Below are 26,589 nucleotides of genomic sequence, written 5' to 3' on the forward strand. Positions count from 1 at the left end.
GCGTTAGGGCACGCTCCTACTCCATGACTCCAGCCACTGGATAGAGACACAGCAGCACAGCTAATGCCCCAACTCCAGTCACTCCTGATTGGTTCCATAGCCATTCCTTTGGAATTCTGCTGTCTGTGTCTTCCCTGCCTCAAAGCTTGGCTCTGTCCATTGGTAAAAGGATGACTTTACCTCCTATGAATGCAAATTGTTTTCATCCATAAGATGTAAATAAGAATAGTTGCCTTACAAGATTATAAGAGGATTAAATTAGATGCTTCAGTAAAGTCATCTGCACATAATAAATCTTCAAGGTGTATTAAATACCTTCTGTCTTATCAAAGATTTTAAGGGAACTAAAAATTGCATACCTGCCTTAAGGAGTTCTTTTTTATTATCGCTCGAAATACGATACTGTTTCTTGGTTTTAGTTGGATCTCTCTTGCCATAAGTTAATGTCACTTCTCCTCTTCCTCCTCCTCCTCCTCTTCCTCTTCCTTCTTCCTCTTCCTTCTCCTTCTTTCTCCCTTTCCTCTTTCTCTACTCATTCCAATTTTTCTCCTTCTACTCCTTTTCTTTCTTTTTTTCTAATTCTTCTTCATCATCTTTGTCTTCTTGTAATTCTAATTTTTTTCTAATTCCAATTTTTCTTCTTCAATTTCTCTGCCTCCTCCTATTCCTGCTCCTTCTCCCCTTTTTTTCTGTAGATACATGCAAACATTTTCCACAGCCTTTAAGAGAAACTTAGCTGCGTTGCAGCCTGTCTGGAAATTCCTTAAGTGTAGCCAGACGGATCTCCCACATGATTGCAATCGTCACACATAGCAGGCAACTGGGAAGTGTTGAGTCTGGAGGTGGAGGAAAGTGGTTGGATTGAGATCCCTCTTTGCCAAGTGCCAGCCTGTTTGACTCTCATGAACATTTCTGAATGTCAACCTCTCCATCTGTAACATTTTAACAATGATGCCAACCAACATTGCAGAGCTGTTGCAACGTAAGGGAGATATATGGAAAACTGGCTGGCTTACCATGTGACATTGATTAATAAATAATGAATCATGGAAGGAATTACACTTGTGCCACCAGTGTATAGGGAACACCTGTTATATGCCAGGCAATTTGCCAAATACTAGATGTATCAAGAAAGCCATCTTCGCCTGTAATCCCAGCACTTTGGGAGGCCAAGATGGGCGGATCACCTGAGGTCGGGAGTTCGAGACCAGCCTGACCAACATGGAGAAACCCCATCTCTATTAAAAACACAAAAATTAGCCAGGTGTGGTGGTGCATGCCTGTAATCCCAGCTACTTGGGAGGCTGAGGAAGGAGAATTGCTTGAACCCAGGAGGAAGAGGTTGTGGTGAGCCGAGATCGCGCCATTGCACTCCAGCCTGGGCAACAAGAGTGAAACTCAGTTTCAAAAAAAAAAAAAAAAAGCCATCTTCTCTGATGAGCCTTTTACATCTTTTATGAAGAAAATGTTTTCAGTGTAGCCTCAGAATTATCTGGTAGATTTGTTTTCTACCAGAGATTGATGAGATAACTTGAAAGTTTTTAGATCTTAAACCACAGCCACCAAAATATATATTCTCTTTCCTTTTGGGGGACCTGAAATAGATTTGTGTCATTATGTCATTCTCATTCTTGTCATGTTATGCACAAAATCAGCTTCTTGACGCACTCACTCTTTTCTTATGGTTTTAGAACACATCTAGACGTCTTTGATCCATAGACACCATCTTTGTCATACTTTTTTCCTGCTTATGTTTTCAGAACAACTATTCTAGACAACTTATTTTCTTTTGCCATATTTTTGAACATTCAGAACGAGTATACTCACATTTCTTCTCTTGCTTCTGGTGACCCAGATCTTGCCCTCAGCTGGAAAGCTGTCATGCCCTGTGTTTCTATTTTGAAATATGTACCTTGTTTACTGGATCATATTTGTCAGAGAAAGTGTATCAGCACAAACATTTCAAAATCTGCACTCATTATTCTGTAGAACTGAGATAACTTTTGTCTGCTTCATTCATTTGTTGATGACTCAAACTCATTTATTGGCAAACATTATTTGAATGAGTTTCCTATTAGTCTCTCTTAAAGAATATTAACAATAATGATATGCAAAAGTCAATATTCTTTATTACTCGAACAAACTGAATTTCTCAACCTACTTGACAGTTTAAAATTGCCATTAGGAAGTATTTGACTTTCAAGGAGAATTAAATGGCATTTATTGTGGTGACTGATTATCAGCATAAGAACCATGCATTTTTCTGCTACAGTAGAGGAAATAATTTAATTAGTCTGTTATTGTAAATGTTCTGATTTTAATACATTAACTTGTGGCCTGCAGCTGATAGAAAAGAAATTAACACTGACTCTTTTTGACTGTGGAATGAATTGGACTTTCCAGGGCAAGAAAATTAATTATAAATGCTCTCTATTTAAGATTGCCAGATTTTTTATGATAAATGATGTAATTATGAGATGTCAAGCATACAAATAGTCATGCATCGACATTTCAGCTTATTAATTCCAACATTCACCATTGCTTATGACATATTCATCACATTTAATTGCTCAGTAGAGGGGAGGCAGAATCATTGTTCTCCTCATTTTCCTTGTGATTTTCAGGCAGTACATTTCAGAAGACGTTGAATGCTAATGCATTAAATTTCTGATGACAGCCTCATGTTGCATTTTGAGCTAAGACCAAAGTAAATAAAATTCAGGATAAAGTAGGATAAGGTAACAGAAGGAGGAACACAGCTTTACAAAATGGCAAGTTGGGTGACGTTTGTCTTCAGCTGCCTCTCATCTCTCTGTTTCCCTTCCTCTCTTCTACCCATTCTGAGGTGTGTGAATGAGTCCTTGGTGCCTTGATGGCGAATTCTAGGGTCTCAGGAGCTTCCGCCTTTCCCGGAAATGCTCTCCTTCTCTCATTGATCAGTGTCCCTGTTCATTCTGTTACAGCATAAATACAATTGAATAGCATCGGAAGAATTCAGGGCCACTCCCCTGTGGCCACAGTTATAAGAGTCACAGTTGATAAGGTACATAATCTTAAAAATCCTGCAATACCTTTAAAAATAAGTTTGTATTTTGTTCATCCCATCTGTGATGTTCAGTTTTACAAGTCAATGCAGTTAGGCTACAGTTCCCCGTTATCCAATCAAACGCCAATCTAGGTGTTGCTATTTTGGTATAGCAAAAGGTATTTTGTAGTTGTGGTTAAAGTTTGTAATCAGCTGACTTTAAGTAAGGGAGGTGATCCTGGACTATTTGCATGGACCAGTATAATCACAGAGGTCCTCATTAGAGGGAGGCAAGTGGGTCAGAGTCAGAAAAAGAAGACATAATGATGGGGGCGGAGATTGAAGTGATGCCCTTTGTGAAAATAAATTCATCAAATTGAAGCTGTTGGAATGTTAAATTATTTTGAGGCTTGAAGGAATGTGATTGTGAGATCTGAGTCATGCAGCCAGCAGCTGTAACCTTTGCTTCACCGATGATAAATTAACCCTCTTCCTAAGTTTTCCTTGTTTTGTAAAATGTTGTGAAAGAGTAAATGGCACCAGAGAGAAGACCCTTTCACTCTTAATTACTAACCTTTTATTATAGATTAACTGCCTTCTTTCTTTTCTTGCACACAACTCAGACCAGATGGTGCAAAAGATCCCATGGCTATCAAATTGCTTAAGACAGAATTTTTTTAAATTAAAAAATTATTTTTTTTAGAGACAGGGTCTCATTCTGTAGCTCAGTGCAGGGGTGTGATCACAGCTCACTGCAACCTTGAACTCCTAGGCTCAAGTAATCCTACTTCAGCCTCTCGGGTAGCTGGGACTACAGGCACAAGCCACCATGTCTGGCTTAATGTGGACGGTTAAATATGCCTTTCCTTAAAAGGAATAAGCTGTAACAAATCAAAATTACTGCAACTCATAACCCAGTCTTATGTGAAAGTGTTGTAATCAAGGTAAACTTCTTTGTATTTATCTAAATGAGTGTGAAACCCTGACCTCTCCACCTCTGAGCACTGACTCCATTCCTTTGGAGTTTGTATTTCCCAAGAGGACAAATTCGAACTTTGCTCTTGAATAAACTCTTTAAATTTGGATTCTGATCCCTTTGATTATTTCAGGTTAACACCTTTGATGGTGGAGGAAGGAGCTGCCGGACAAGGAACACAGGTAGTCCCTAGTGGTTGGAAAGACATGGAAAAGCAGATTCTTACCTGGAGCCTCCAGGAAGAACCAGCCCTGCCAAAGTTAGGTTTCAACTCATTGAGACCCATTTCAGACTTCTTACCCCCAGAATTGTAGAGTGATAAATTTGAGTTGTTTTGAGCCACTAAGTGTGTGGTAATTTGTTACTGCAGCAATAGAAAACTCATATACCATAAGATACCTCTGAAAATTATGCAAGTATGTAAAATCTACTATTTATTCAATCTACAAAAACTGCTTTGATGCCTATATGCATGCAAATCCTTCTTGCAATAACTCTGCTACACCTCTAGAGGCACAGTCCATAGGTTGATACCATTGACCAAAACAGACAAGTGTGGGCCAGGTAACACCTCCCATCAGTCCCTGCTGCACTTTCCCTTCTAGCCCTTGGTATAGTCTCACGATCCTTCTCCAGGCAGCCATGTCCAGGCTTTCAAGATGAAACCTATCAGCTTTCCCCATCAGACCTGTATCCCATTTCCCCCCTTCTTGTTACCTGAGGCAGGCAGAATTCTAAGATGCACCCTAAGATTCCCAGCCCCTGGTATATATACCCTATGTAATCCCCTCTCCTTGAGGATAGGCAGTACCAGTAAATATGATGGATGCCACTCCAGTGATTCCATCTCTAATCAGCTTGCACTGAATTAATCAAAAGGAAGATCATCTGGGTGGGACTGATCAAGCCAGCTGAGCCCCTAAAAGTGACAAGAAGTAGCAGCAGAAGCTGTTCTACTTAACAAAGAAAGCAAACAGCCATGTTGTAAACTGCCTAGGGGGACCATGTGGCAAGAAGCTTCAGGCAGCTACTAGCTGAACAAGGCCTTGGGAGATGACCAGCAGGAAAGGAGAAACCTCAAACACACAGCTAGAGGGAAATGTGTTCTGCCAACAACCCTGTGAGCTGAGAATGAAACTGTGAGCATGATTATGAGAAAAGGACACAGTCCAGCTGACATCTTGGTTTCAACCTGGTGAGAAGTGAACAGAGAGCCCAGGTAACCCATTCCCAGATGCCTGACTCGTGGAAACTGTGAGACAGCAATTGGTGTTGCTGTAAGCCGCTAAGTTGGTGGTCATTTGTCATGCAGCAATAGCAAATAATACACCATCTTGCAAAAAGCATATACTTCAGTTTGCAACCACCAAATGCACAAAATTAATGTAAACTATGTTATTAATTTTTTATAACCATACATGTGCTACAGAATAAGAGAAATGCTTTTCTAAAATGAAAAGAAGTTGTAGTCTGAGCAGAATGGGTGGTTGGAAGAGATGCTTCCCTTCAAAGTAACCTTCCCTTCCAATCCCCTCCCATAATTCCTACTTGCTCACTTGGAATGCTAGATCAGCTCAGGTAGCAAGGAGATATTCCAGGCTTTCTAGATTACTGCTATTCATGCTGGCTTCCAAATCCTGTCACTTCCACGACCTTGGGGGTCTTTGTCACTCACTGGACCTTGTGCACAATGGCAAATGGAACTTTTGCTTTATCCTCCTAAATCATAATCCTATTGCATATTTCCACACTGTTTTTTTTTCCTCCCCATTCCAAAGCGTATACCAGATGGTAAATCCCAGGAAACATTTAGCAAGTTTGGCAAAAATTCTGTGAGCAAAACTATTTTGAAAGCTATATTTGAAGCAGAAAAAGTGGAGCAAAGGAGATAGAGATAGATTCAGTGCTTGGGGCTGATGAAATAGTGTTAAATGAAGCACAAAGAAAGCTTTACAGTTCTTTATTATTGTGTCTTGAATGTGTAGGTGAATAATCCTCAGAGTGGATATAGAGGAAAACATGAGTCAGAGGAAACTGAAGTCCACTAGGAGTGAGCGTAAAGGAGTATTAGATTGCTTCAAAGAAATTACGCCTATGCTCAGACTGAGTCTATTGCAGCTCATCAGGAAGATTTGAAGACATGAACATAGACACACCCTCAGGAAACCAGACGGAGGCCGGGCATGGTGGCTCACACTTGTAATCCCCATACTTTGGGAGGACGAGGCAGGAGAATTGCTTGAGCCCAAGAGTTCAATACCAGCCTGGGCAACATGGCAAGACTCTGTCACTACAGAGAATACAAAAGAAAAAAAAAAGAAAGAAAAACTGAGAGAGATAGATAGGAGTGAAACTGTAGACTCAGGCAAACACCCCAGTTTTCCAAAAGGGGATGAAGAAGGTTATGTTCAAGAAACTACCTACTTTTCTACATCACACTAATTCCTGGTTACATTTTAAATAAATAATGGAAATGTACCATCATGTCCTTAATTACTATGCTACCAGAAAGAAAGATCCTAGTAGAACCATCCACGTAGCCAAATATGCATCCATTCATTCAGAAATCACCTAGATAGCATATAAGTACTGTAAGTACTCATATAGCAATTACTACCAAAGACAGGGACTATGATAGGCACCTATTAGATGATGGTAAATAAAAGAGGATGCTTTGATATTTATCTCTCTCACAGAGCCTTCTAGTTAGGGTATGTGTGCAAAAGTTGTGATCATTACTGTTACAGAAAAGCAAGCAGGATAATTAGAAGATTCCAGATCGGAGATAAATTTCCTTGTCTGAGAACATTGTAGAAGGCTTCCTCAAGTGTTAGGACGTCCTCCTTCTCTTTAGGATTCCTTAAAAGAACTGGTTTCCAAATGAGAATAATATATATATATATATTTTGTGGCCAAGCCAGTGCTTAATAATCTATAGAATTCATGCTTCTCTGGTGAAAGCTAGATTGGAGACATGGCCTAGGTTGGTTGCCCAAGTGTGACCCCCAAGCCCTATCTCCTGAATTGAATATGAGTTGGACCATCGAGCACCACTAACCTGCAGAGCCCAGTCAAGCAGGCTGGATATGCTGGAAGAGGGAGCTCTGGGGCTGACGGGGATGCTCCTCCCAGCCCAGCTCTGGGCACTTCTCTAGGAGGCCCTTCTGCTCCTCTTTCGGGGAACAAGGAATAGAGGAAAGCCTGGCCCTTATACAGAACCATGAAGAAAGAAAAAGGGAATGCGAAGAAAAGATAAAACAGAATAGAGCCTAAAGTATAATAATAATAATAATAATAATAATAATAATAATAATAATAATAAGAAAAAATAAAATAAAATAAAATTAAAAAAAAGAAGAAAAAAAAAAAAAACAGAACAAGCCTGCCCTTGGCACATACGGTCCCATGCTGCAGAAGGGCTCCCCTCCTCTCCCTTGCCCCATCTGTTGCTCACTGCTTTATGTCTACATTCACTGGAGACTGCAGCTTTGGGAAGGCAATGAATGGGGCAGGGAGAATCCTGACAGATCATGCACATCTAGTATGGACCTGCATCTGGTGTGGGCCTCACTGATGGAAGTAAGGAGAGGGTTGTCAGAGAAAAAAGCAGGCCCTTCACAGTGAAGGCTGGGGACACGCTATTTCACGTATTCCATCAATATATGTATAAAAGTTATCTGTAGAAACAGAACCAATAATAGATAGATAGGTAGGTAGGTAGGTAGGTAGGTGGACAGATGATAGGTAGATAGATAGGATACATGAATAGATAGATAAATGATAGATAGATAGATGACAGATACATAGATGATAGATATAGATATATTGATTGATTTTAAAGAATTGCTTCATCCAGTTTGAGGGGATGATAAGTTGGAAATCTTCAGGGCAAATAGGCAGTCTGGAGATTCAGGTAAGATTGGATGTTGCAGTCATGAGTTTGAAAATTAGAAACTCTGCAGAATTTCCCTGTTGCAGCAGAATTCCTTTTTCTTTGGGAGACCTCAGTCTTTGCTCTTAAGGCCTTCAACCAAATGAATAAGGTTGGAGGGTTACATATTGGAGGGTAATCTGATTCACTTAAAGTCGAATGCTTTAAAAGTAATCATGTCTAAAAAACACCTTCACAGCAACATCTAGACTAGTGTTTGGCCAAACAGCTGGTCAAGCCCAGTTGACACATGCAACTGGCCATTGCAACACAACCAAAGTCAGCCACAAGGGGAAAGACAGACCCTCCCCTGAGATATTTCAGCAGATCCACACAAGATGATGGAGGAAATAGGGCCAGGGGAAGTACACATTCCCTCTTCCAGCTACTCATCATAAAATAATAATTCAGCTGCTCAATTAGTATTTACTGAGGTCTAAGATGAGCTAGGAACTGTCCTGGGTGCTTCAGACACAGAAGTGAACGAAACAGAAAAGCTTCTTGCCTTCAAGGAGTTGACAGTCAAGACCAGGGGTCAGTGAACTATAACCGAGAGCAGGTCTGGCCTGCTGCTTGTTTTTGCAAATAAAGTTTTATCTGGATAGAGCCATGCCCACTCGTTTACATGTTTTGGTTGCCTTTATGCTACATCAGCAGAGTTGAATAACCACAACAGCAAAGCGTAAAATATTTCCTCTCTGGCCCTTTACAGATAAAGTTTGCCAATCCCTGGTGCAGGCCTTTGCATAGCAGGTCAGTGAAGCCCAAGGGACTCCCTTTTTTCATTCTGTTGACAAATACCAAAGGTAGATTGATTGCTTCTTCAGAAATAAGAAAAGAGAAAATGAACATGGAACTTTTTAAATCTCAAGAAAGGAAACTTCTAGTAGCAAAACTGCTTACCATAGAAACTAGAACAAAACGTTTAAGAATTACATCTCCTACTAGAATCAAGAGGCTCCTGGGACAAACAGGCAGAAAGTCCCCAAGAAGAGAACAAGTGAAAATGGAAAACATAACAGAATGAGATGCAAATACCAGTGGAAGTGAAAACATAAACTCAGAGATACAGGCCATATCGCTTTCAAGGAAACCAAAATTACAAAAGCAGAATTAAAACCTGCACTGGATAGCAAAAGATCCAAACTGGCGTAGAGAAAAAGCTAAATCAATGAAATAGATAACGAGATACTCTAAGGATTCAGAGAAAAAGAACAAAATACATGAAAAATACAGGATAGGAACAGAGATTGGGTATAAAGAAATTGATTTTCTCTGGAAGCTACCAGAATAATTGAAAAAGAAGCAATTACAGCTTTTATTATGTAACTATTATGCCCTAGGTATTGCGGTAAGCACTTTACATTCATTATCAACTTTCTTGATTGCAACAATCCTTTGAGACACAAACTAATTTATCCATTTTTTAAGTAAAAAATGTAAAGAGTATGGGAAGCCTGTAAATTACCCATAGTTAGCTACTCAACGGATAAACCAGAAATCAAATCCCGGGCTGACTAAACTTAACACCTGACATTCCATACCCCTAATGAAAGAAACAAACAGTGAAAATTTTACTGAAGGAAAAAAAAATGACCCAACTTTGTAGATCAGTATGATTGACCCTCATCGTGTACCAAGCAAAGTAATGATGAGTGATTTAGGTGCTCAAACATGTCACTGTTTTGCAAAACAAGGAAAGGTCCTCTACATTTAGGGATGATTACAGACACCCTAGAAGACAATAATACGGCGAGCAAAACCCACAAATGCATTTTCAGGCTACATCAACAAGGATGAATTGTTTGGTTGAAAGAAAGGCAATGATATTCTACACCTGTCAAGCCACATCTAGAATAAGGTCCAGTCTAGGAGCCATTTTTAAGGACTTTCATAAGCCTTCAAACTTAGAAGGCAACCAGCTGGACTCATCTTTGGGAAGTGTTCAAGGGAAGCATGCAGGCAGATGCTGATCACACCTCAAGAGGAGAAAATCACCCAGGCAGTGGTGGGGGATACGTGAGCGGGTGAGGGCTCAGGTGCCTTTCACTGAAGACATTCCAAGAACTTACTGCTCCAACTGATGTTTGACTTGGGCTATACATGCACAAAGCAGGATTCAATCATCTTTTATTGTTGCATAAACAAGGTTCAAATGACTTCCTGGGCAGTGAAAGCAAGCTCGTGCTTGACATATTGGAGGAAGTACTATTTCATTGTTTTTGTTTTATCACGGTTCTGTGGCTTATAGAATAGCTGGGCTATTGCAATCATTATTGTCATTTGGGAATTATTATTTTACAAACTCGGCAGAAAAACATGATCATAGTCTAAAGATAGCTGTCTAAAGCCACTTTGAATTGTCCCTTGAAGGGTTTTTGGATGCTTATGACAGCTGAGTAAAAGCTTAGTCCCAATAAAAATGAGCTCTTAAGAGGACAAGAGTGGCCAAAAGAAACAAATAAATATGCAGGACACAGTTTCGTAATTTGTGCTGCTCTTGAATTAGTAATACAGAATAATCGAATGGAATACATTATAAGTTTTATTCAGAACATGCTAAAATAATAACTATTTTATGAGTACCCATTAATGTCAATTATTATTCATTATTAATACTTCACCACCAAATTAAAAAGATATGTCTGTGCTGCATTCTCCTACACTTGTTTCTTTCTCGGGTATTATGATAAGACTCAATTGCTTTATAACTAATTAATGATCTAATGCAACTTGGAAATAAAAATTGAAATCTAAATACCAGATATTAAAGTTGATATGGGATGACATTCTTTTGTGCTCTCAGGTTGTTTATCAAATTTTGATTAGTGGTAAATATTTGATACTCTTCCTAAGATCTTCTTTCAAGTTCCAAGTATTTTTTTTTTTTTTTGCGGGGGGGTGTGGATGTTGGGGGGAAATCACTCCTTTGTCTTTATTAAAGAAACTTAGAAAGAGACCAGACCTGGCAACCAAGGGGTGAGGTACTGGCCAGGAAGGTGGAGTGGGCTCAGGCTCTGTGGATTTCACGTGCAGACTGATGGCTTGGGAGAGGCCAAGGAGACCAGATCCTGGCAGCAGCTGAGGAGGTGCCTAAGGGCACTTTCAGGCACTGGGGCCATCAGTTTGTTCTGTGGGCAAGGGCTGGGGGTTGGGATGCAGGGTAGGTTGGGCTGGCCTAGAATCTCCCTGAGGGCACCCTGCCTTGTCTACCTAGATCATCCACTGGTCCTGATCCTGTTCGTTGCCTTCCACGTCCACCTCATTGACCTCTCCGTCATCAGGTGACTCATAGTAGTCATTCATCTTGTCCATGTCCCGCATGTCCTCATCATCCTCTAAGTCCTCTTCACTATCCTCATTGTCTTCATCATCCTCCTATTCCTCTTCATCATAGTGCTCTGAGGCTGGCTTGCCAATAGGAACCAGATTGTTATCTTTCTCTGTGATGCTTTCGAGCCAGGTCTAATGCTGCTGTTCCTGCTGCTGCAGCTCTGTCTCTTCCATACAAGGTCGATCCAGATTAAACCACAGTGTCTCAGTCCCACAAAGGAAGAGTGAGGGAAACAAAGTGGACATGGTTCCTAGACTGGGTTTGAGTCCTGGCTCCACTACTTACTAGCTGTTTGACCTTGGCCAAGTCACTTAACCTCTCTGGGCCTCAGTGTCCTCATCGCACCAGGGTCTGCAGCCAGTGGAGACCCGGAAGCGCTTCACCAAGCCTGAGTGGAAGAACCCACCAGAATCCGGGACTCACCCCCAAGCAGTTTTATGTGATCATCTAACCCTGTTATTCTGATTTTGAAAAAGAGAGACAATTCAGCAGAGCCGTTAATGTCAAAGCTTTTGCTTATTTCAATATATTAATCTAATGGGAAATGCTCTAGAAAGTTGTAGATATTCATGTCCCTGCAAACAGTTGCATCACATCTAAGATCTTTCTCAGGGGAAGAACGTGAATTTCTTATTAAAGTATTTCCTCTTGAAACCCAGAGGGTAAAAGTTCTATATATTTGGATACATAGATTTTAAAAAGTGTTGGTATTCTCCCTTAAACCTCACAAAAGTCCTGCAGAGTAGCTACCTTTCATTCCCTTATTAGAGATAAGAAAATTGAGGCTTGAACATTTAGTGAGTTTTCCAAAGGCTAACGGTTTTCAAATTGCAGATCCGGGCCCGAAAACACTGGCAAGATTCACTTCACTCCACCCTGCTGAAGCTGTTACTCAACAGAAGGATTAGAAGATCTAAGCCCACCCAAATGATTTCTTAGCTTCCTTCTCAGAGGTAAGTATGGAGAGTAACACTCAAGTTGATTAGGAAATTTAAGATGCGCTTTATGTAATTTTCATTTGGAAAGCTATCTTTTCCCAGCCTCACAAACTTGAGAAGATTATTTGATAGGTTATGCTGGGTGAATATGGGACTCGTGTCTGAAATGGCTTTGTTCCTTTCTCATAAGGTAACATAGTGCATTGCATGAAATAGACATTTGATAATACAGGTTATGTGGACTAATTTTTGTAGCTGAACCTCTATTTACAGGATGTGTTGACGATTGTTGAGTGCCCTTCTATGGACTCTTAGCTGTACAGTGCTAACAAATAAAATTTGTCCATCTAATCCATTTAGTTTAGCAAGTGATCAATGGAATGAAAAAAGTCAAACTGATTGACTAATTTTACTAAGTAACCAAACTAACTTCTCTTTTCAGTTTGGCAACCAGTCAGGTCACTTTAACCCTTTGGCTCCTGAGTGATGTAGACATGAGTCTCTGCTCTACAGACAAGGACTTAGTCTAACAGCCCACTCCGCGTTAGGGCCCAGGCTTGTGATGGAAAAACAGCAATTTGCCCTCCTTCGGACATTTTGATAAATGATAAACATATTCATCCCCAAACCTTGAAATTATTGCTGGAATTTTTTTTAAGCTAGCAACACAAAATTCGAGTCCTACATTCATCAAATTCAAGGCACAAAACCTCATAGAATTATAAAGTCCACCCAATCAATGGAATTCAGAGCTAAGAATTCAGCCACTAAATGGCATGATTGCTGTAATTAGTCGAATGGTATAATTATAGTAAACACATGATAAGTTGCCACTGAAGCACATAATTGCACAGTATAATGGTATTATTATGATTTCTGATGATATAATATGATTTGGATGTATAACAAATTCCCATAACAATATTAAAACATTTTTCATTTGTGCATTTTCTTAGTACCTGATTTGGACTTTTTACATTATGGGGGTTTTAGTCAAAGAGAGGAAATCAGACCACGTTTTCAACGAAAGAAAAAGAAGTTATTATTCAACATAATACCTTGTTGAGAATATGGTTAGAAAGAGATAAAGGACTTAAAGTATGAAGTCAGTCATTAGGATAACCCTAAACAGGTATTATAGTTATGGTTATAATTCAAGAAAACACCTTTACAAACATGAATGCTATTTCATATCTATTCTATGTTCCAGGAATTAATCATTTTACTTTGAGCTTACCATGAAAATAAGCTTTCCCGGGACACAACACTGTCCACACTATCTTTGTTTTTTGTTTGTTTGTTTGTTTGTTTGTTTTGAGATGGAGTTTCGCTCTTGTTGCCCAGGCTGGAGTGCAATGGTGCTATCGTGGCTCACTGCAACCTCCACCTCCCGGGTTCAAGAGATTCTCCTGCCTCAGCCTCCCGAGTAGCTAGGATTACAGGCACCCGCCACCACACCCAGCTAATATTTTTTATTTTTAGTAGAGATGGGGTTTCACCATGTTGACCAGGCTGGTCTTGAGCTCCAGACCTCAGATGATCCACCTGCCTCGGCGCCCCAAAGTGTTGGGATTACAGATGTGAGCCACTGTGCCCAGTCTATCTTTGGTTTTAACATCCCTAGGAGAAGACAATGTTTTCAAGCTGTGTGCACATTGGTTATATATGTATTGTTGTCCCAAATTCTTTTTAGATGTAGATTTTGTATGATCAAAAACATTTTTATTTCATAGAATTTGGGAATTGGGAGGATTCTTAGAGAGTTGAGATGCATAGCTCAGGAATTCGTGGACTTATTTCATTGAAGGTGCTGGGTGTATAAGTGGAAGTACATTCTTCTTGGAAAGGGATTTTTATCATGGTCATTAGTGGAGCTGTGAAGCCAGAAAGGTCTACCTGGGAGATTCTACCATCCGTCTCTACTGGGGCTGAAATCTTCTCCACAAATGCCCATCAGGTCTTTATTCCACTTCAGCTTCAACCTTCATAGTAAGGAGGCTCTAACTAATCCGTACAGTAGAAATCATGAGTTCTCTGCTTACCAATCTGCTAATACAGTTTAACTTTCTTTTTTAAACAATGAAGCATAATGTTTATTTCTTTTAAGGACACAGTTCACAAAACCTCCTAGCCACACATTGTCTAACAGAACTTCCCATGATAATGGAAAATTCTCTACCTGCACTGTTCAGTAAAGTAGCCACTAGCCATATGTGGCTGTGGAGCACTTGAAATGTGGATGATGCATCTTAGGGACTGAATCTTTTATTTAACTTAATGGTAATTAATTTATATTTAAATTTAAATAACCATAAGAGTGGTTACCGTATTGAACAGCACAGCCCTGCACATTGTCTTTCTAGGCAGGCTCCTCTTCAACACTATTTTACTCACTTATGGCACTGTACATTACATTTTATCAATTTACACATGCAGTATTGTATTATCACCTAAGCAAATATACAGCTTTAAGCATCATAAAAGTTCAATAAATATTAATGGTTATCAATAAATGGAATCATTACAGACAATGAAATAGCATGACAAAATATAAGAGGTAATTAGAATCAGTCTTGCTTTTATTGACAAAGACAGTGCATGGAACTGGGAGCCATGATCACATCATGGTATAGGTTTTCATGATTTCCAATTATTTTGATGAATTTCACACTTGATATTTATCTAAAGTTAATTCAAGATTTTCCTATTTGACCTTTCCCTGCCGTGAATATTGATGGGTTTTACTGTAGTGTGAATTTCCAAGTGTCTTTCTTTTCTTCTACCCTGAAGATTCAGATTTTAGGATGCATTGTTTATTGCTTAATTTCATTGCACCTCTAGAGAAAGGAGGAGAGATCATTTCATCCTAAAGCTTGCTATGAGAAAGATAAGACACAGAATACAGAACCACAAAGGAATTAAGAATTCCATCCTGCTAGAAAGTAAAGTCCATGAACTGGGAACTCAATTATTATTTTGAATAACAGTTCAAAATTTGCATAAGAAATGCATATTTTGAATGCATTTTCTCCAACAAAAACTGCTCTTGACTTAGAGATACAAGAATTAACTAAAACGCAGATCCTGCCCCAAGTAAGACCAGGCAGGAGAGGTGCTCAGAGCTGGAGCTTAGAGTTAATGACAAGGAGCTAATCTCTATCCCAAGAGCAAGAGGAACCAACAGTAAGACTATCAAGGACAGGGTGGGGAAGTGGAGGTAGAACATGACTCACTCGGCATGTTGAAAATGATCTTTCTAGCTGTATGGGGACAGGGGCTGGAGGGCCAAACGTTTTCATGCTTTCTGCTCATTGTCCAGGCAGGAAGGAACTGCACATTGCCCCGGAGAGATCAGAGCGCAGATGAAAGACTTGGTTGTACTTGAGGAATATTCAGAAGGTAAAGTTGGCAGGGCTTGGAGAAGGAATGTGAGTAATGAGGAAGATGCTCACCACGGATGCCGCCAGGTTTCTGGTGTGAACTGTGCTGTGGAGCTGCCACTCGCTGTGAGCAGAGCCGTTGGCATTCTCAACAGGGCAGAGATGAGTGCTCAAGGGAGCTGGAAGTTGCAGAACCAAGCCAGCACTGGAGAACCAAGTGTTCATTGTTGTGGAGTAAAGCAATCTTTCCAGAATCACAAAGGTGTCAAAAATACAGGAAGAGCTTTGTTTAGTTTTGGGGTGTGCGTGTGTGTGTATTAAACACAAGATACACGATAAATCCTAATCATTCATTTTCTGCCTTTTGGGGGTCTGTTCAGTTTGCTGATGGCACTTAGCCTGTGCCTCTCTCTGAGAAACTACATTGTCCGTGGCTCACACAATTATCAAGTTCATGATAGAAGCTGCCTGGCGGACATGCCTCCAACTGTGTCCCACGGCATACAGCGAGTGCTTTGCAAATGCTCCCAGCTGAACATAAACAATGCCCCCACAGACTCTACGATCTCTGTTGCCTTGTAATGAAAACAGCACACAACTGCATTCCCTGGGTTCCAAGTGTTTTGCTTTTTCATAGAGGATGTCCTCAATCCCTCACCCTGAGCCAAGTCAATGTGACTTGACCATGTGGATGAGCTTCCTAGGACTGCCATAACAAAGAGCCACAAATTGGGTGGCTTCAAACAACAGAAATGTATTGTCTTGTAGTTCTGGAGGCTAGGAGTCCAAAATTAAGGTGTAAGTGGGACCACATTGCCTCTGAAAGCCTTGAGGAAGCCTCCTTCCTTTCCTCTTTCAGCTCCTGGAAGTGACCATCAATCTTTGGCATCCCTTGGCTTGAAACTGCTTTGATTCACACTCTACCTCCACTGTCCGTGGCATTCTCCCTTTGTGTCTCTGTGGCTAAATGACCCTCATCAATTACATACACCAGTCATTGGATTACAGCCCATTTTAATTACCTCATCTTAGCATGACGGTGTCTGCAAAGACGCTCTTTCTAAATAAGACACATGTACCGGGGTTAGGACCTGAACATTGCTTTTTGGGAGACACAATACCACACTGTGCATTAAAATTTTCTAACTGGAGTATTTGTGGATATTTCCTATCTACTGTCTTCCCTATAAGTCTTGGTATGAAAGAAAGAAAAATAGGGAGACATATTCAGCCTAATTCTGGCCACCTCTAGTGCTTTGCCCATGATTTTATCAGCACTTATCTGATTATAACAACTATTTGATTATGTGTCTGCCCCCACCCCTGTCTTGGAAATGAGATCTTTCAGGACACGGGTCAGTAAATAAGACCTGTGTGTCATTTATTAAATAAGACATGAAGACATAGGTCTTATTCTAACTTAGTGCCTAATACCTGTCACACTGAGGGACCTCAGTAAGCATTTGTCAAATGAGAGAAGGAGAGAGAAGAGGAGAGAAGAAGGGAAGGGAACTTCAGTGATTTTCTGGTTTCATGTCGAGTCTTCAGTCTTAACCAGATTAACTCACCTTCCTCGTCAGCCCTTTCTAATTGCCTCCATTAATTTCCCTCACTAGCCTTGCAAAGATTGAAACTCATTCTCAGACATTACTGAGAAGCCATGAAGGGACTGATAAAGAGTAATGGTTTAGATATTAATCTGGCTCAAATCTGCAGATAAGACAGATTAACTTTGGGGGACTCTTTCAGGACCCATGATGCTGTGGACTGCTAATAAAGATTTCTGCGGTGGGAGTTTCTGTGCTGTTACCATGGTCAGGAGCTTTACTTTATGTAGAACTGCCAGTATTAGGTGTCACTCAAAAGTACTGTAATTTAGATTCAATTACCCAAATATTGTATCCCAAAAATGTCCTCACTTGCAGTAAAGGATTCTGTTTGGACATTCTCCATAACCCATTCACTTCCTATATTAGTTATCTACATAGCACAAATTTAGCACCTTAAAACAACACACACTCATTACTTCCCAGTTTCTGTAGGTAATAAGCCTGGGCACAGTTAGCTGGGTCCTCTTTTCAAGCTTTCTCAGAAGGCTGCAATTAAGGAGTCAGCCACAGCTAGGGTCTCAACTAATGTTCAACTGGGGAAGGATCTGCTTCCAAGATCACATGGTGGTTGGAAGAATTCAGTTCCTTGTGGGTGTGGTACTGAGGGCTTCCTTTTCTTGTCAGCTGTTGGCCAGAAACCACTCTCAACTCCTATGGGCTGCCCCTAGTTTCTGGCCACCCAAGCCCCACAGCGTGATAAAGCCGGCAGGTGGGAGAATCTCTTCCCAAGGTGGAGGTCACAGTCCAGTGTAATGCAACCATGGCAATGACAAACACCAACTTTGCCATATTCTATTGGTTAGACACAAGTCACAGGTTCCACCCACACTCCTGTGGAGGGGATTCCACAGGGTGTGAGCACCAGGAGCAGAAATCACTAGGGCCATCCTAAGAGTCTCCGCTATACCTACTGACCTAGACGAGGCTTCCTCATTAAAACCGGAGTCAGGCAGGCTTTTATGGATATCATGTTGCCAGGATATATACATGGCTAATGTCATGTAACTATCCAGACATCTTTATTGGTTGGTTGTTACAGACTGAATGTCTGTGTCCCCCTTGTTCTGCAGTGAGCAGAACATGAAAACCTACCTACAAGTCTGAGGGAGCTGAGAGGTGGAAGAAAGAGGCTGACATATCCATTTTCTCTGAAAGAAACATTTAGTAGGGACTTAGGAACAGAAGCCATGTCTCAGGTGGCCACAAGAGGAGATAGTGAATCCCAGGCCATTACCGCTGAGACCCAGGGCTTCTATACCATAGAGAAGGAATGCGTAGGACAATTGGAGTCAACTCCTCAGGGAAAGGCAAGAAGGCTATGTGAGTCTGCCTATCAGTCTGTCATTCCAGGCTGTTGACAGAGTGAGACCTTGTCTTAAAAAAAAAAAAAAAAAAGACATTTTCATTGTCAAATAAAGAAAGCAAATTTGTATAACTTAAACCAAAATAAGGGACTTCCATTTCCAGAGACCATTTTTGGTAAAAATCATCTACGTATTCTGGATAAATGTATTTTTAAATATTGTTAGAATAAATTCTGCATAAGAATAAACTAAGGGGGGCCACTGGAGGCCAGGAACAACAAGAGAGCGTCACCAGGGAAACGTAAGCCAGGCTGGAGCCAGGGTCACTGAGAACCGCTGCTGCATCCTGCTGGCCTTAAGCCAGTGTTCTCAGTACCCAGAATATGATGGCAAAGCTATGACCAAGCTGGGAGGAAAATCGGTTTTGAGACTTCTGCATAAAACCTGAGCCTCTAAGGACAGAAACCTCAGGGAGGAAAACATGCAGAGGAGGGTGATAAGTGTGTTTGTCTGACCTGGCTTTAGTGGAGTGAGGGAAAGCAGGAAATAGTCTCCCAAAATTCCTAAACCTTAAATTCTCATTTGTACACTTTCAGATTTGAAGACACATTATTGGTGAAGCCTATAAAACCTTAAGCCAACATTTTAATTAATAGTGTCCTGTGTTTTTAATTCTTTACTTGCCTTACAAAAGTATGTGCAGAAAATTATTGCATGTCATTTTTTAATAATTATCATGTGCTATGTATATGTGGTTAAATAACCTTTATTGCTGGTGCATAGAAATGAAATTTCTACATATTGTTCTTCTTTTTTGACACTCTGCTGAAGTGTCTTACTCATTATAATATTTTCTTGGATTCTCTAATTTTTCCTGTATAGATAATTTATCATTTACGAATACAGTCATGCACCACATAATGACATTTCTGTCAACAATGGACCACATATACAACGGTGGTTCCATAAGATTTAAAAATTATATATTTACTATACCTTCTCTATGTTTTAGACATGTTTAGATACATAACACTTATCACTGTGTTACAATTGCCAACAATATTCAATATAGTCACATGCTGTCCAGGTTTGCAGCCTAGGAGTAATAGGCTCTACTATCCAGCATAGGTGCATAGTAGGGTATACTGTCTAGATTTGTGTCAGTCACTCTGTGATGTTCCCACAATGATGAAGTCACCACCTAGCAATGCATTTCTTAGAACATATCCCTATCATTAAGTGACAGTTGTTTGTTTCTTTCCATCTTTTAGATTTTATTTTTTTCTCTTTATTTTTCTGCTGGCTATGACAGATACCAGATACTGTAGTGTGGTAGACATGGTAGCAGGCTTCTTTTTTTCCCCTCGTGATTTGAAAGGAAGATTCTTCGAGTATGACTTTTGCTACAAACCTTTTAAAGCTATTTGTCAACTTAAGGATAGTCTACTCTATTCCTAGTTTTCTCAGAGGATGTTTTTTAGGATGATAGATTAACATTATTAATTTTTTCTGCATTTGTTGATAGATGTATATAGGGTTTCCTCCATAAGTCTATTAATGAAGCCAATTAAATGGATAGATATTCTTACCTCGAATAAAAGAATTATCCCATAACCATTAATGGTTAAAAATCTTCCCACAAAGAAACGGTAGTCACAACAATTAATAGACGACTTTCTCTAACTATTTAAAGAACAAATATTTCAATCTTATAAAATACCTTTTAGTGAAAAATAAGGACAACACACTAACAAACTACATCAGGCTAAGATAACCTTGGTACCTAAAGCAAACAAAAATATTGAAAAAAATTAGTATCTATGAGCCCATTTATATGAAATATCAAGAATAGATAAATCCACAGAGATAGCAAAATAGTGGTTGCCAGGCATTGAGAAGATAGTGACTGCTTATGGGTATAAGGTTTCTTTTGGGGGTGATGAAAATGCTCTAAAATTGATTAGAGTAAGGCTTGAGTAACTGTGAATACACTAACAACTATTGCATTGTATACTTTGTTTTTACAAGTTATTATTTTTTATCATTACTTTTTAGGGACAGGGTCTCGCTCTGTCCCCCAGGTTGGAGTGTGGTGATGGAATGATAATTTACTGTGACATTGAACTCCTGGCCTTAAGCAAATCTCCTGCCATGGGCTCCCAAAACACTAGGATTACAGATGCAAGCCACTGTGCTTGGCCACCTTGTACACTTTAAATGGATGACTAATGTTGTGTATGGGTACTATCTCAATAAAACTGCTTTAAAAGTGTTATCCACAATCGCTCATGAACATAGGTGCAACAATCTTAAATACAATATTTAAAAAACTTATCAGCAATATATAATGAAAGGTAACACATCAATATCAAAGGTGCTTCAAAGTTAGAATGTCAGTTACTCTAATCTACTCCATTAACAGATTTATGGAGGAAACGCTATATATTCTTTATGTAGAAAATTACAGACAGATGGTGAAAAACACTGAAGAACAGAATTTAGGGACAAAACAACATGTTCTTCATTAGAAAACTTAATATCATAGATCTGTCAATTCTCACCCAGTTGGTCTACAGATTCAATGTAATTCCAATAAAAATTTTGACAGATTTTCTGAGTCATGCATGCCATACTTACTAAAAACTTACATGGATGTTTTCTTATTTTCTTATTTTTCCTTTCCTTTCCCTTCTTTCCTCACAGGGGTAGCATGGCCAGTGCCCAAAGTATGATGATGACAATAAATACAGACAAATGTTTGCATATACACATGGGGATCAAGTAACAAATCCTAATTGTGGAGTAGGTGACAAGGTAGTTCACAAAATAGAAGACACAAATGGCCAATAAGCCAAAGAAAAAATGCCAAGTTTCATTAGTAAACAGAAAAACAAAATGCAAAATGCAGTTTAAATTTACAATGAGCCATCATTTTATATCCAGTAGAGCATGAAAAGTTAAGAAGTCTATCAACATCATCTATGGGTGAGGATGTGAAGTCATAGAAACTCCCATAGCCTGTTGGTAGGGGTAAAAATGACTTTGAAAGTGATTCGATATTACCCAGCAAATTGAGTTTGTGTATACTCTACAATGTAGCCATCCCAGCTATTCCACTTCACCTCCCGCCCCTCCATGGGGCATCATACCCTAGAAAAGGAACTTTGGCATTTCTGCACCAAGACGCTAATTGCAAATGTTTGTGAGAGTAAAATTGTTAATAGCAATGTTCTTAAGATTCTTAGAAATTCTTTTGTCTAGCTGAAAGAACCTATTTATTCTGCAGCACATTAAATCTTTCAGTGATTTTAACAAAGTTTCCTAGAAACAGTCTTGATTTTATTTTTATTGCCAGGCCACTTTTTTTTTTTTTTTTTTTTTTTTTGAGAATCTGTTACTAGTCAAAGAAGCTGGATGTCTTAGTTTGTTTTGTGTTGCTATAAAAGAATGCCTGAAATAGGGTAATTTATAAAGAAAAGAGGTTTACTTGGCTCACGATTCTGCTGGCTAGATCACTGGGCATCTGGTGAGGGCTTCAGGATGCTTCTACTCATGTGCAGAGATCACACAGAAACAGAGGAAGCAAGAGAGAGAGAGAGAGAGAGAGAGAGGAGAGAAGTGCCAGGCTGTTTGTAACAATCAGTTCCCATGGGAACTAACAGAACGAGAAGTCATCCAGCCCCAACCACTGAGGGCACTAACCTATTCATGAGGGATCTATCCCATGACCCAAACAACTCCCAATAGGCTTCAACAACAACATTGGATCAAATCTCAACATAAGGTTTGGGGGACAAACATCTAAACTATAGTACTGGAGATGAAAAACAGATTTATTTTCCAAGTGAAGCCTGGCCCCTATACTGTCTTTTAAAATTCTGCTTGGAAAGTATCTGGTTCCTTCTCTACCTTGACTCTTCTATCATACTCAGTTCAAATGAACCAACAGACACTTTCAACAATCTTTTTGCTTTGCAGGAAGGAGGTATTTCAATAACTTGAGGCTATGACATCATTAGTATTTTTAATGAGCAGACACATAAGTAGAATATTTCAGTAAAGTGTTAAAAAATAAACAATGCATGCTCCTGTGAAGGGGATGGCTACTGTACCTCCAGTGCTGATCACACAGGCTTTTCTGAAGCATAGTCTGAGCAAAGACCAGAATGGTGACTTGAGTGCAGGCATATGAAACCAGCAGGGCCAGTACCCCATGTGATGGGAGCAGTAAGTGCAAAGGCCTTGTGATGGGAACACACTGCTGTGCTGAGCAGCAGAATAAGGGCTGGTGGGTCAGAGTGCAGAGGTCAGACAGGAGAGCTGTGAAAAAAACGGACTGTTGCCCATTAACTTTGTAAACTCTGGAAAACAGGATATTAGGTTGCATTTGCAAGGCTGCATGTAAGTTAGGTACTTCTTAAATGGTTTTGGTGTGTTATGTTCACCAAGATAATACTAATACTGGGGATGACTCATACTAAACAAGGCCGAGTTATGCTGACCCTAGATCAAAATTATGTGGTGAGTAAAATTTGTGTTGACAATGCCTCTCCTGCACTTTCTGCTCCCCGTTTCCCCGTGCGTCATACCTTGCAAGATACTCCTGCATTTCCTGTTGTGCTTCTCACGTCCGCCAGCCCTATACAGATGGTGGCATCCCCCAAAGATTAATCCACTCCTATCCAACACACTCAGCTGTGAATCACTACTGTCTGTGGTGGTCAGAAACACCATAGACATGTGAGTTCATACAACAATCCTCCCTTTCTGTTCCCCATCAGACATTTGTTCTTTGAAAGAGAACTCCAGGATAGAAAATGTCTGAGCTATATGATAGATTTAAACTTTATAGCATCAATGGAGATTGTCCCCACTGCCCCCACTGCCCACCTCCAACCCCTGCTATGGTTAGATATCCTAACTGAGCATATATCCATGAGGTTGTTCATTAGTGCTAATTAAGGAAAGGAAGAGAATGGTCGTTCAGCAAAAGGAGAGTTGTTTCTCAGTATTATTCATTATGTTCTTTTGGAAATTGCATGAGATGGTGACTAACCTATGTGGTGTCTCTAATTTTTCTCTGCTTCCTACACTAGATGTCACTGTGCAGCTCATTATTAATATAAGTAGCCTAAGGAAACTCTTCATAGAGAAATGGAAACTTTTTAAAATTTTTTAAATCACAAAGGATCCCTAACATGGCAGCACCTGAAATGCAAGCGTTCTGCTCAGCTGGCTGCCATTCGGCATGGAGACAGCTCATTTCCTCTACATGAATTACCATTAGTCTACCCCAGTGTAACGCTAAGAAGACTTATCAACAACTTGAAATATGTTTTTATGTCTTTTTCCCATTTGCATACCTGTCAACCTGATACAAAGTGAGAATTTGGGAAATGCAAATAGCCTACTCATGAAATTTAATGATGTGCACATATGCTCTATTTTGATACATTGTAAAAATACACCATTCCCTGGATGCTTAAAAAATAATGTCCTCCCCTGAAGATAATGAAGCTTGGAATAGAGTAAGGACCCCCACCTCACCTACTTTGCCTTTTCTTGCCTCCTGTTTTAGTTGCATCATAAACCTTGAAGTCAGAAATGTGTTTAGTGTGTTTTCAATAGGTAGGATGGCCAACGACTCCAGTTTGCACCAGACTGAGAAGGTTTTAAAACCAGGAGGAGTTGGTCAACCTGCTAACTATAGACACTACAGAGATTGGCTTGCTTGTATTATTACAACCCATTACCCCCATTTGAGAACACCTCTGCACACACAGTCTGAACCCTGAGTTATTTTCGCTTAAGAACCAAGCACAAGACAAGGCGTGTTATTCAGCCTATGAGGATTTTTAAATTCTACCAGAACTACAGGTTTGAGTCACTAGTAGGCACCTAGAAGAAAAAAATATTTTCCAGGATGCTCTCCAGAAGCAGAACAATTTGGCTATGTCCAAAGTTTTAACAAAAGTGACTATAAAAATGGAATGACTTGCATAATTTCTAAAGGGCATACTGTAAAAATGTTTCAGAGACTCTGATAAGATAAATATGGTGCCATCCTGGCAAAGCAGATATTCCTGTATTAGATAAGAGGGTTAAGTTTTCTGAAAAAAAAAAAAGCAAAGGAATAATGAGATGCATTGATCTAAGATAACAACTCTATAGTATATAATGCAAGCAATTACACTGATTCCAAAGGTATTGTTTTGATGTGGATCTAAAAACAGATTCAAAATAAGGTTATATTATTTTTCTCAAATGAAGAGCAAATCAACAAACTGCTTTATTAGAGTATCAGGAGAGGATAAGGAGGAGGAAAAGGAGAATAAGAAGGAGGAGAGGAAGAAGAAGAGGAGGAAGAAGAAGAAGAGGTGGAGGAGGATGTGGAGGAGGAGGAGAGGAAGAGGAGAAGAGGGGAGAAGGGAGGGGGAGAAAGAGAAGAGGAAGAAAATGATGACATCTCTAATCTTTAATCTTCACAACTGCCCTATGAGGAATGAATTTTTGTCTCCATTTTACAGACAAGCAATTCTGTTCTTATACTTGCTCAATTTTGCACAGGCAAGGAAGCCAGAAAAGTTTTGAAAGCAACTCTCTCTGCCACAGGAAATGGGACATTTCACCCCCGCTCCTTACTGTATCTAGAGTAGCAGTCAGGCGGTTCTCACTCAGGAATTAGGTCCTGCTCCAGGACTGTTATCCTTGGGAGTCATTTACCTGACTACTGATTATGAGTACCTGGAGGATCACTCTGCTTCAGTAACACAGCTGTCATCTTTCATCTGAAAGTTCTTTCATCTGAAGAGTTTGTTAAAAAAAAAAATAGTAAGTTGAAAAGAATAGAATTCACACTATAGAGTAGTTTCTACAGATTTTATGAAGCAGATAAGAGAAGAAAATAAAATAATGTAGAAAAATCCCACCAGAAGAAAACAATGCCAAGGAGAGTCTAATGCACTGACTATGTGCAAAGATACTGGAGAGGGATGTTGAAGTTCCCTGGGGCTAGGACCTCTGGTAAACAGTTCCTACGTCCAGAGGTGAAGTGGCCATGGATAGACGTGGTTACCAGATCCATGCAGCACCTGTGTCCCAAAGGCAGTCTCTTGCCTCCTGCCAATCTCCTCCTAGAAGCCAACAGGAAGCCAGCTAGCCAAGGCCCACAGATGCAGTCCACTGGAGTCATTTTCTGAGGGTACAGAGAGGATGGAGAAGGGTGGAGGCACATCTGGCAGGCTATGGAAATACAACCATGACCAGCTTGGCCTAACTTCCTTTACTGATTCTGTTGGGTTCTCTGATTTGCTTATTTTCCATCTGGCTCTAAATGACTTTTGTCACTGGGGCTGCTATGCTCCTTGAAAGACCTAGTTGCTCATTCTGCTTACAGAGTCTCATAGTTCTACCTCACATACACAAGTTTCACCAACACAACACCAAACACCTCCATCCTAATTACAGCAGATTCAGGAACTGAATAAAGTCTGACAATTCTGAAAAACATATTTTAAAATATTCTATTTTGGCCTGTGAACTCAGCTACATAATTACTTCTGAAAATGCTGTGTTGGCACCGTGGTGGAAGGGAGTTTATATAATCCATTGGCTCTAGGCTGGAAAAGATATCTTTGAGGTTAGCGTTTTCTGAAAGACGCTCCCAAGATACTCAAAAGCAATTTCCTCTAGAGCTGTTCCCAGTCTCCCACTTTTCAATGTTCATATGGTTAGAGGGGATGAGTTAAAAGTCATCTGCCCACCACTCTGCAGCACCACAGTTTAACTCTTCCGTTCCCACGCACCCGTGGGAGATCCAAGAATTGCAGAGTGGGCTGAGCTGTCCAATGGCCTCAGGCAGGTGCATTTGGAATGAGATCCCTTACCAAGCATCACGCCTCCATAACAAAAGGTAACTTAGCAGTCTCATCTTCCCTGTCACTTAGAAAGAAATATCTTTTTTCAATAGCTGGTGTTTTAAGAAACATTGATGAAAAACTAATGTGGATTAATGATGGCTGCATAGTTTTGTATTATCATTATAGTTTTGAGTGACACTGTGCTCCAGGTGTGCTTTCTTCACAAACTGAA

The 26,589-nt window shown here is 39.9% G+C and overlaps 1 pseudogene; it reads right to left on the reverse strand.

The window, feature by feature from the left end:
* Positions 1-11,084: 11,084 nt before the first annotated feature.
* Positions 11,085-11,538, reverse strand: LOC129025052 (anaphase-promoting complex subunit 15-like; annotated as a pseudogene).
* Positions 11,539-26,589: the final 15,051 nt, after the last annotated feature.

The sequence above is a fragment of the Pongo pygmaeus genome, chromosome X, assembly GCF_028885625.2.
Source record: "Pongo pygmaeus isolate AG05252 chromosome X, NHGRI_mPonPyg2-v2.0_pri, whole genome shotgun sequence".
Lineage (NCBI taxonomy): Eukaryota > Metazoa > Chordata > Mammalia > Primates > Hominidae > Pongo > Pongo pygmaeus.